Source organism: Culex pipiens, chromosome 2, assembly GCF_016801865.2.
Source record: "Culex pipiens pallens isolate TS chromosome 2, TS_CPP_V2, whole genome shotgun sequence".
NCBI lineage: Eukaryota > Metazoa > Arthropoda > Insecta > Diptera > Culicidae > Culex > Culex pipiens.
The window spans coordinates 20,078,068-20,089,597 of record NC_068938.1 but is presented as its reverse complement, the minus strand read 5'-3'; the positions used below and the strand labels follow the sequence as shown (position 1 = coordinate 20,089,597).

General features: G+C 35.9%; 1 protein-coding gene across 1 annotated transcript in view; it reads left to right on the top strand.

Moving 5' to 3' along the window:
• The first annotated feature begins 6,126 nt into the window (after nucleotides 1–6,126).
• LOC120432469 (nipped-B protein) overlaps nucleotides 6,127–11,530 on the top strand; it is a 36,006-nt gene continuing 30,602 nt past the window's right edge. The window contains exon 1 of the mRNA XM_039597698.2: nucleotides 6,127–6,897. The gene's annotated coding sequence lies outside the window, so the exon portion shown is untranslated. The remainder of the gene's footprint in view (nucleotides 6,898–11,530) is intronic.

Sequence of the window (11,530 nt, the reverse complement as noted above, 5' to 3'; positions counted from 1 at the left end):
ATTCCACAGATTTTAGATTTTTATAGTCAGAACCTGTAAGAACTAAAAACCTACTATAAATGCTATAGTAGAACACAATTGATGGCGGCCACATTTTTTTCGATAAGTTTGTATAATCCAAATAATTTGTCAACTTACATGAAGTAAAATTACTATACACCATACTATTTTGAATTAAAAATTTCTATAAGTCCAAATAGTTCAAACAATATTTCAACAGTATGGAGTACAATTACAGTTTGTTATATAATCCAACTATATGTTAAACGATTGGTACAAAAATTTCAACTTTTATCAAGTAAATTGATCACAGTCGATTCCTCTGGATGATAGAGAACCTTCAACACCCCCACTTCTCCTCAGATTATCAGAAAACTCCCCAAAAGAAGAAAAATGTTACGAGGGCTCATGAAATTGACTTTCACTATTCCAGAAAAAGTAGGCATGCTGTTCTTACCATACACCAAAAATATGTGTACTACATGGTAGACTATTACTGTTCACTATAAAATGAGTCAATTGTTTGGACTACTTGGACTTATCGAAAAATACTTGCCCCCGAGCTTGCTCCCTTCTAACACAACATGTCACCAAAACCACTGAAAAACCACCAACAGATATAGATCAATCGGATAAGGCGGCAGCAGTTCGGCAGCAACGTAAATAACATCACATATAATGGCGGTAAACATTCACCAACTATCGATAGAACTTAAAAATCAAATTTGATTATATCCGAAGTAGTTATCACAACAATTGTAGGGTTCATTTTTGCGGTCTTTTTTAAAGTGTCGGCAAAGTAGTGTCGGTAAAGTAGTTTTTCAGAAACTATATAGGGAATAGTCAATTTTTTGGGCAATGACTATTTGACGTAAAATCCAAGTTTATAAAAATATTTACATATGTATGAAAACCTCATATAGTTTTCTGCCTAACAACTAATTTCTCATATAGTAAAATCGACCAAAACTATTTTGGGAATGGAATTGATGGTTTGATATATCGTACATATATAGTTGGGTTACAATTTAATGAATAGTAGAGACCATTTGATAAATAGTTGAGTAACTATTTGTCATAAAGTAGTTATATAGTTCATGACTATGCGGGGAACTGTCACTTTTTACACGGCGCTTACGCACACTATAAAAACAAACGTTTGAAAGTGTGTGTGAACTCCGTGTAAAAGAGGTGTCAAACTAAAAAGTGACCCAGTTCGTTTGACAACAGTTGGTGTCAAACCATCGTGGTTTGAGTGTATTGTATTTCAAGCAAAACATTTTAAATGGGCTAATGTCGAAGTCTGGAGTTTTTTTAAAGGTCCAATAAACCAAATTTTCAGTTTTTGCTCTTTGGATGTTTTTTAATACCCCTGACTCAAGGCGGTTTCAAAAACACCCAAAAAGCAAAAACTACACCAAAACTACTCTTAACTGTTTGATCGATAAAAGTTTAATAAAATAATTTATTAAAAAATACAAATACTGATTTTTTAAGGTTGAAAAGGAGGATGTAACAAAAATGACATTTTTAGCGGGCATTCAGGGGCTGGTTCCGGTAGGCGTACTGAGCCGGTGCCGGTGCGGGACGAGGTCGGGGGGAAAGTTGGTTTTCGAAAAAGGACAAGGCCAGCTTCCTGCAGGACCTGCAGCTGTTCCACGACCGGAGTTGGTAAGAAGGAAGCTTGGGTGTTTGGTGGCGTTTGTGATTAATTTTGTTTGTTTTTGTAGGACGCAGTTTATGCGGTTGCCAAAGATCGGAGGTCGGGATGTGGATTTGCACCGGTTGTATTCGGTGGTGGTGGCCAGGTGGACGAAATTGAAGTTGAAGCAGATTTACATCCGCTTTTCGAACAAGTACGATAAAGTAAATTTTAACGGTGAGGAGAAGGATCCGACGGAAGAGGGAAACGACGAGAAGCGCCATAATCGGAGGTGGTCAGCGCGGATGTTGCACTCGGTGCCGGCGGTTTACGACCATCAGCGGCATTATGTGACGGAAGTGATGACGGGACAGTGTGGGATGTCCTGAGGGTCCGCAGTCCATTTCTCGTTGCGGGACATGTTTGACGATTATTACCTAAACATCCAGAAGAACAGTTTGCACCAGTTCTGGATGGACCGTCTGTACGAAAGCCGCAAGTCCTGGAGTTGACGTACTCGGATTACTTCCAGAGGTTGGAGCGAGATCCGACGAACCTGATCAAGAACATCTACCTGGAATACCGAAGAAGTCACCGGTGAGTATTGAGAATGTGCTCAGTGTCTCACCAATTTCATTTACTTTCAAACTCTTTCAGCAACTACCGCCCACAAACGCAGCTTCGGCGGGATGAACTTTGACGGCGAGTTGGAACATCTGTGTCATTCTCGAAGGAGGACGAAGTGATCGGGAACTATCCCTTCAGGCGCTTTACTTCCCAGCCGGAAAACGTCGACTTCCCTTCCCGAATCAACAACCAATGGCCAACTCCTCCATGCCTGTCCTGATGATGGCCGGCAACGAGACCACCCTGTTCTCTACAACGCTGTCGCGCTCCAAGATGAAGGCCGCGATGTTGCTGCCCAACGAAACGTCCATCCGTAACCTGCTCAGCATGGGGCCTTCGGACGTGACCGGTGGCGTACCGTAAGAATCGGTTCAGCTTGGACGCGGAAGTTAGCCTACCATAAGCAGATGCGTTGAATACAAAAAAACGGAAGCAACTGTTTTAATATTAAAATATTGAAATAAAATCCATCACATTTTTGAAAATCATCACTGTAATGTTAAATGTTGTTTATTCATGCCATAAAAAGTTTCTTCTTAAATTAATAGCAAAAAACTTTTACCGATACAACGATTTTGTTCCAGAAATGCATGGTAGTATCAACAACTTTCTAACTTTTAAATTAAAAAGTTTGAACTTTCTACGAATATTCACCAACGCGAACTTTTAATCCAACGAACGATCTTTTTAAATTTAGAGTATTTTTTCATGGTGTGTATATATCAAAATATGCGCAAGGATCTGGCCTACACGCCAGTAATGTTTTTGGTAAAGGCATTGGTAGCCAAAGTGCCTCAAAAATAGTCATTAAAAAAAGTATTTTTACGGGTTAAATTATATTTAAAATTGAATGGCGGAGCGCCAGCTCCTGTTACGTCCAATCAAGCTCATATTTGGGATTTGGGCTCAGTACGCCCACCGGAACCAGCCCCTGAATGCCCGCCAAAAAGTCATTTTTGTTACATTCTATTATCACGGACGAACGGACATGACACCAAGAACAAATTTTCTTCAAATTTCTGAAGCAAACTATCACTTGCGCCGTCTACATTCAAGTTGTCGAAGTAGCATCGCTCGATTAAGCATGATTTCTCAAAATGTCTTATGCGACAATTAATTAAAATATTTGGCATTATTATGGTGCTAGAAACAGTTTTTTGGCATAAAGTTTGTCTTTATGATTCTATGTAATTTATCATGGTCCCTAAAATTGCCGAAAAAAATATTGAAATGGTATTTTTAATATACATTCATACGACCATTTCAAAAAATGCCCATTGCATCATCAGCTGGCTATGTTTGCGTTTTAAACCACGTGGCGCGAAGATTTTGACATAAGCGAACCTGCTTTACTTTTTGAAACCCCGTGTCATGTTCGTTCGGCTGTGCTATTATGTAATATATTTATGTGATCTTTTCAAATAAAACCATAGACGGCTATTTAACAATACAAAAAATCAAAGTAAAAAAAATCAAAGATTCAAAATTTGAAATAAGAAAATTTCATAAATCAAAACTTCAAAAAAATGCAATAAAAAAAGGAATAAAAAATTTTATCAAGAATTTCAAGAATTCCAAGATTTTCAAAAATTTCAGATTTATATAGGAATTTTAAGAATTCCAAGAATTTAAAAAAAATAACAATTTCAAGAATTATAAGAATTTAAAATTTTAAGAATTTCATGGTTTTTAAAAATTTTAAATACATAAAAAATAAAAAAAAATCAGGATTTTTTTTTAATTTCAAGTATCTAAGAATTATTTTAGTAATTTTAAGAATTTTAGGAATTTCAATAATTTTAAATATTTAAAAATTTCATAATATTTTAAGAATTTTAAGATTTTTAAAAATTTTAAGAATTTTAAATTTTTTAAGAATTTTTAAATTTTTAAGAATTTTACGAACTTTAAAAATTTTGAGAATTTTATGTGTTTCAAGAAATTTATAAATTGAACACTTGATTTTTTTTTTTCAGATTGGACCTTTTAAAAAAGTCTAGATAAGTTCATTATTAATTTTTCTTCTATTGCAAACCAACTTTGACTTTTTGACGTGTCAGGGTTGCCAGATAAATCTGGGAATGCCAGATTTTTCAAGTGTCAGCCAGAATAAAGATTAATCCTTCTCAGTGCCAGATATTGACAGATTTTCACTTTATGTCCATTTTGTACAATTTTTGGATTAAAATGAAAGATTTTGATTGAAATTCAAAAATATTAGATTGTGTTTTTATTAAATAAAAACTGTATTCTACCTTTTTAGGCCTTAAAAACAGTTTAAACATCTGAATTCTACAAACTTTTAAATTCATTCATATCCTCCCCCATTGAAATTTGTTAGATTTTCGTCTGCCAGATTTTTCCAGATGTTTGATCGATACTTTGCCAGATTTTCCAAATTTTGACCTGGTAACCCTACGTGTAAAACAAAGTGCAATATGTACAACTAATCTAGTAAAACAATGCAAATGGACCGTAGTGAATTTGTACACAAAGAGTTTTGCAAGCGGAACATAACCAAACTTTTCGGCACCCTCACGTCAAATCAATACAAATTACTGCCGGATCTCAGCAATTTTGTATGGTTTGACGTTTGCGGAGTGTCCCAAAAAATGGAAACAAATCACTTCATGCATTAGCCAATATCCCTAAATGTATTGCACACTTTGCACCAAATTCTCCACCCTTGCAAATCATAACTGCACACCAAATATTTGCACACTTGAAATCCTACCTCTTCTCCCCCCCGCTCGCCTACAGTGGTGCGTGTCTCGACTGAGCTTTGCTGCTTTCGAACACTTTAGAACAGTTTCAAACTAGGGTGTGTGTCTTAGACAGTTTTTTTTCTGCTGTAGTTTGAGGTGTGCACTTTTGTATAGAGCTTTCCCCAAGTTGCACGATTGTCTAAAAATCGCTGCAATCTGCAATATTTTTCTAGATTTCAGATTAGAAATCACATGATAAAAAATTAAATCCGTCAAATCGTAAACTTTGTCTTACCCCTCAGTTCAGTACGCTGGCCTCGACTGTGAAAAGCTTTGCTTTTCTCCAACGCAACGCATCTCACCAACACCATCACAATCGCCAACAGCTTTCGGGCCGCACCCACCCATCAATCCTTCTGACAGTCTCGCGCGAGAGATGTTGTTGATTCAGGGGGATGGCATATAGCGTCAAGTTTTAGGTTATTTTTACAGCTAATTGGACAAAAAAATTCTTGACTTTTTTTTGATAAGGTCCTATAAACAAAAGTAAACATTGAGTGTATCCCGCTTACTCCGATGGACTTTGACATAAGGTGTGAAAGGGATACACTCAATGTTTACATTTGTTTATAGGACCTTATCAAAAAAAAGTCAAGAATTGTTAACTGGTGAACGAATTGTTAACGATGTTTAAAAAAACTTTTGAAATACCTTTCATTCAACAGAAGTCGTATTTTTCTAAGTAAACAATCGTTATTCTACTTATCTGTCATTTTGTAAATTTGACAGCGACTTCATTCCAGCCCCCTATGCCGTCACATGAAACCAACACAATCAAACCGAGATTGCGCTTTTACGCTCACCAGCTTGCAAGCGCAAAGTTCCCGTTTCGGAGTCGGCCCAAGATGCAAAGGTGTAAACGCAAAACGAAAACAACGTCAGCTGTCAACGCAAGTTGCATGCCAAAAGTCTGACAAATGCGTCAAGTTTTTGTATGAGTTGATGAAAAGTTACTCGGTGATTTGGTATGTTCGGAAGTGAATTTTGAATGAAGCTTAATGTTCGAAAAAACGTCACTTTGACAGCTTCCATATCGCGTCATCCCCCTGCTCACCGCTGTCACACCCCCTTGGCACACTCACTGGTGGAGAGCTTTCGTCGCGTTCGGGTTCGCCATTTTTGTTAAACTCTCACAACGGAGGGCCAGCAGCAGCAGAAGGCAGCGCTCAAAAATTTGACGTCGTCGCGAACAGTTCCGCGGAGTGTGTGTCTTCTTCCCGTCTCCGAAAGTTTGCGACCAAATTCGCCCCGGTACGGTACGGCGATCCCCGGGTGACAATCGTGTGGAACCTGTGTCCTGTGCCGCGGACAGAGTGCGTGCGGAAGTGTGAGCCCCGTTGGCCATGGTTTGCTGTGGTCTCGGGAATCGGTCACGAAAGAATTTCAGATTTTCGTCGTCGTCGTCGCAGCAACCTCCTTTTTTCTTCCCTCTCGCTTGGTCTTCTTGTTCCGACGGGCTCTTGCCGTCTCCGTCGCTCCACTTTCGTCGACGACCAGCAGCAGCAGCAGGAGGAGGAGGAAGAGAAAAACGCGAAGAAGGAGGAAAATAAGAAAAAAGTAGAAAAGCAGGCTCTGGACGAAAACGCTGAGAAAAACCGACGAAAAATAATACACACTCAGAGGAGGGATAAGCCCCCGTCGAAAACCGTGTAAAAATGGATACTTTGCCCCGTGTTGATGTGTCAAATTGGGCGCTTTTCCGACGCCACAGTGAAAAATCGCATTTTCCACCGAAGGCGACGACGGCAGTTTAGGCGTCCGTCAGGAGAAAAAGCCACCAAAAGAGAAAGGGAGAGAGAGCGCAAAGAGTAATCAAGTGCTAAAAGTTACAGAAAATAAGTGAAAAAAATAAATAAACTACAGGTCAGTATCATTTGTGGAAAAAATCTCAAAATAAAAGAAAAAGTGCATCACTCTTAAAAAAAAGTCGGTGAAAATTCGGCGGCGAAGACAAAGGAGCTTTTGCTGGCTTTTCCGACCAACTCGCGCTGATGATGGAAGAAGTGTCAAATTTAAATGGCTTGCTGTGTGTGTGCGTGTGAATGTGTGTGGCATGCTGGGATTCAAAACATTGACCCAGCTTTTTGAGGGGCTTTGAAGGGGGAGAGGAGGATTTTCCCTCGGCGCAGCAGCAGCAGAAGCAAACAACGGGATTTTATGCTGCCACGGCAGTGGTGCCAGTGTTTGGTTGTGGTGGAGAGGAAAAACAATGGAATTTTTTTACGGAGTTGTGCTACTTGTTGATTTGGGATTTTAAAATCGGAACGGAATGAAGGTATTCTTTGATAGCGACAGATTTCAGGTATGTTGGATGCTACAGGGTTGTTATTCGCTCCAAAGTGCAGTATTAATGCTACAAGGATAACCATAATGGTAAAGAATTTAAGATACTTGAACAGCACTTGAAATCTAAAAACTAAGACCAAAATGTTTCTCTCGAGTGCAATTTCATCGAATACATTATTGGCTGCGCTCAAAATTTTGATTTGGAACAAGGTCTTTATGTACCACCAAACCTAAACGTTTGACCTTTTTTTTTAAACTTGGATGCATCCACAAAAATGCTCATTATCATTACTTTGTGAAGTTTTATTGATACTTTAAAGTTTTAAGGGTTTTTGTAAGATAAATGAGGAGAGCTTTCTAACAAATTTGTCAGAAGATGTCGTTCCTTTCATATATTAGCATCAAATCCCTATTTGATTCATTAATAATTGCATTTTGAAGGCCAGAGAGCAATGCTCAATTTTGAAAGTCCGATCGAAAGTTGATAAAATGTCGCATATGTAACTGAAAAGTCAAAGTTGTTATGCCGTGACATAACCAGAATGGCATTTATGTTTAATTCATATCAAGAGTTATTGGAAATTCAGCAATGTGTTGAACCTTGATATTAAAAAAACTATTTAAGCTGTTTTGTGTCTGTTCTATCCGAATCCAATCAAAAATATCCAAAAATTGTTGCAGAAACAAGACAGCTGTCCCGATTCGCCCCAGATAACGGTACTTGAAAGTTACGTCCGTGTTAGGGAAGTGGCTTTCTCGGTGGTCAATTTTCTGCATTTTTGATACTTAAAGTTCACGTCGGTGCGTGGGAAGCATACGCTTTGTTCAGAAGTTCTCAACATTATGACAGCATTTGTTTTGCATTTTTCCTTCAGTTAAAATACGGAGCCTCTGTTGGAAGTTTAATAAAAAAATATCTGACAATATTTCCAATCGAATGGTGCGAAAATCGTGTAATTTCAGTTTTAATTTGCCTGGGTGAAGATATCTCCCTGGGCCTTGTAAAGTCAAGGGGCATGATTTGATCCTAGTGCATTAGTTAAAATTTGGGTATACATTCTTTTTTATAAGCACTATGGACACCACTTCATGCTACGAGAACTCGCTTTGTCGCAGCCCCAGGGCTTAAGCGTCGACCGATAAGCTGTCTTCGTGAACTAGGTAGTTCTCCGATAGTGAAAATATCACAATTGCACAAGAAACCGCTGCTTTTGTGACTTTTTCACTATCACAATGTGGGTTTTAGGTGGGACTTTAGGATAGTACAATTGATTTGTTGCTTAGCATTAGCATTTAAAATAAATCTGTATGCTTTCCAAATCTATTTGATGATAAATTTAGTTGCAATTGTTAAGTTAGAGTAATGCTGTCAATAAACTTTGATTGATGTAGAATACTAGGCATTCTTTTATGTCAAAATGTCCATAGAGTCTCATAGAGCCTTTCGAGGTGTATCCTAGGGTTCTACCTCTCCTACTAACATTGAGTCCAAAACCTCCCTACAAACATCTATACCACTAAAGTGACGTAGGGGTCCTTGCGCACTTTAGATATGTGTTTACTAACGATCCTCCCCTTCCCTGAGGATAGCTTGGACCCGGCCTGGACCCTCTTATGCCCTGGGCTGTATTACACACTCATCAAAAGATGAAGACATGGTATCTCCCGTGTTGGATTATTGTTCCGGATGAGGGTCTAATACAACCACACCAAACAGTGGGATAAGCGTTGTGGAGCCTTCCGGTGGTGGGGCGTCCTCCAAATGCTAATGCTAATGCTAATGCTAAATGTCCATAGAGTCTCGATCAATCAATAATGCAGGGTTGTTACGGACGGCGCGGATCGCGCGGATGGCGCGTTTCGCGCGGATAGCGCGGATTTGGCGCGGATTTGCTGACTAATTTTGCTCAGGCGCGGATTTCGCGCGGATGGCAATTTTGATGAATAAATAGATAGAATTACTTTCAAGTTATTAAGAAAAATAATATCAAGAATAACGAGAATTCGTTTTTATCCATTGAGTGCAATTCCAATTTCTTATTAATAGATTTTTTTCTGAAAATGTTTGTTTGTATTTTCTTAATACGAACCGTCGAAAAATTAAGATGAAGATTATGTAGAGATGATTTTTTAAATGTATGGTTGAGATTTTCTTAAATAAAATTATTACTACACTTTACTCATTTCTTAATATATCCGGCTCTGAATATGTAATTTCTTTTGAGTTTTGAGTAATGTTTTTTTAACCTTATTTATTTTTAATTTTATAGTGGATATATTCAATTTGCCTTTGAATTTTAGATGGGATTTACCCGTAGAAATATTTTTCTAAATTTAAACATTCTTGGCGAAAAATAAAAAGATCAGAACATTCAAAAATTAATGCTCCATCATTCAAAATTCAAATTTCAAAAATTCGAAACTTTTTTTACTATTTTCATAGTTTTTTTTAAATTAAGATTTAGATTAAAACAATTTCGAATTTCGTAATATAAAAATTCCAAAAACCTAAAAAATCAAAAATTCAAAATTTAAAGAAAAATGCAAATTAAAAAAAATCGAAATTAAAAAAATCAAGATTTGAAAACTAAAAACATTAAATTTAAAACTATTTTGCAATAAAACGGGAATCTCAAAAATCTCAAATAAAATTTAAATTCTTAAATTCCGAAATTCTTAAATTCTTAAATTCTTAAATTCTTAAATTCTTAAATTCTTAAATTCTTAAATTCTTAAATTCTTAAATTCTTAAATTCTTAAATTCTTAAATTCTTAAATTCTTAAATTCTTAAATTCTTAAATTCTTAAATTCTTAAATTCTTAAATTCTTAAATTCTTAAATTCTTAAATTCTTAAATTCTTAAATTCTTAAATTCTTAAATTCTTAAATTCTTAAATTCTTAAATTCTTAAATTCTTAAATTCTTAAATTCTTAAATTCTTAAATTCTTAAATTCTTAAATTCTTAAATTCTTAAATTCTTAAATTCTTAAATTCTTAAATTCTTAAATTCTGAAATTCTGAAATTCTGAAATTCTTAAATTCTTAAATTCTTAAATTCTTAAATTCTTAAATTTTTAGAAGAAAATATTTCAAATATTGGAAATGCAATTTGTTTCGGAATGAAATTTTAGTGAGGAATTTGGAATACAATCTGTATTAAAATTCATAGATTTTGAATTTTTAGAATTTCGAAAAATAATATTTAATCATATAAAAATTTTAGATTTTGGTTTGTTTGAGCTTATATTTTTGAAGTTAAATTTCATTTATTAGATTTTCTAATTTTGTTTACAGTCATCCCATATATTCGGAACACCCACAAATTCGGAACACTTTTGTGATAATTTGTCAATAGCATGCCAAAGGAATCTTTTCTGGCGACCCTTCTATTTTTAGGACCTTTATTTGGACATTCACTTGCTATTTCACTAGCAAAAGGAGTTCTTTTTGAAAAAAAACTGCATGTCGAGACTGTTTTGTTTAGAGCTGCAAAACACTGCCTCCGAATTGCCTGTTCCATAATTGTGGGATGTTATTGTGCCTCCCACAAATGTGGAACACCTGAATTTAACAGATATTTTCACAAAAAAAGTTATCAGACCATTCATAAAACATAACTAAGCTTGAATTTAGTTTGTTTCAGTGCGTCAAGTCATTATTTTGTGAAAATTATGGACTCATGGAGAGAACCAAAGTTTGTTTACATCCGTAAGAAAAAAGTGTTCCGAATTTGTGGATTTCAAGGGTCAAAGTTTTTCTTCAAAAACTTGATATAAAAGTTAAAATTTGCAGTTGTTCTATACAGCATTCGAAAGATCGCAAGAAAAGCTTTCAAATGAAGGTAAAAGCGAATCAATAAGTTCAATTCTCGATTTGCTATGATTTTTTGAACATTGGCCGATCTGTAAACTGTTCCGAATATGAGGGATGACTGTATATTGGTTTATAATTTTCTATTTTATTTATGTTGGTCAAAATTATTGTAGTGTCCCTCTGATTTGCAAAAAGGATTTTTTTTGGTGACACTTTTCTTGATGTCTCTTGAGGTATTTTTTAAAAGGATTTTTAGCTTTCATTCCTTCAAACATAAAACGAGTTTCATATTTTTAATAAAATACTTTCTGTATTAGTTTTTTTCTTTGGAAATAACATTTCTTAAATGTTGGTCCCAGTTTTTTTTATATGGCGCGGATTTCGCGCGGATTAAG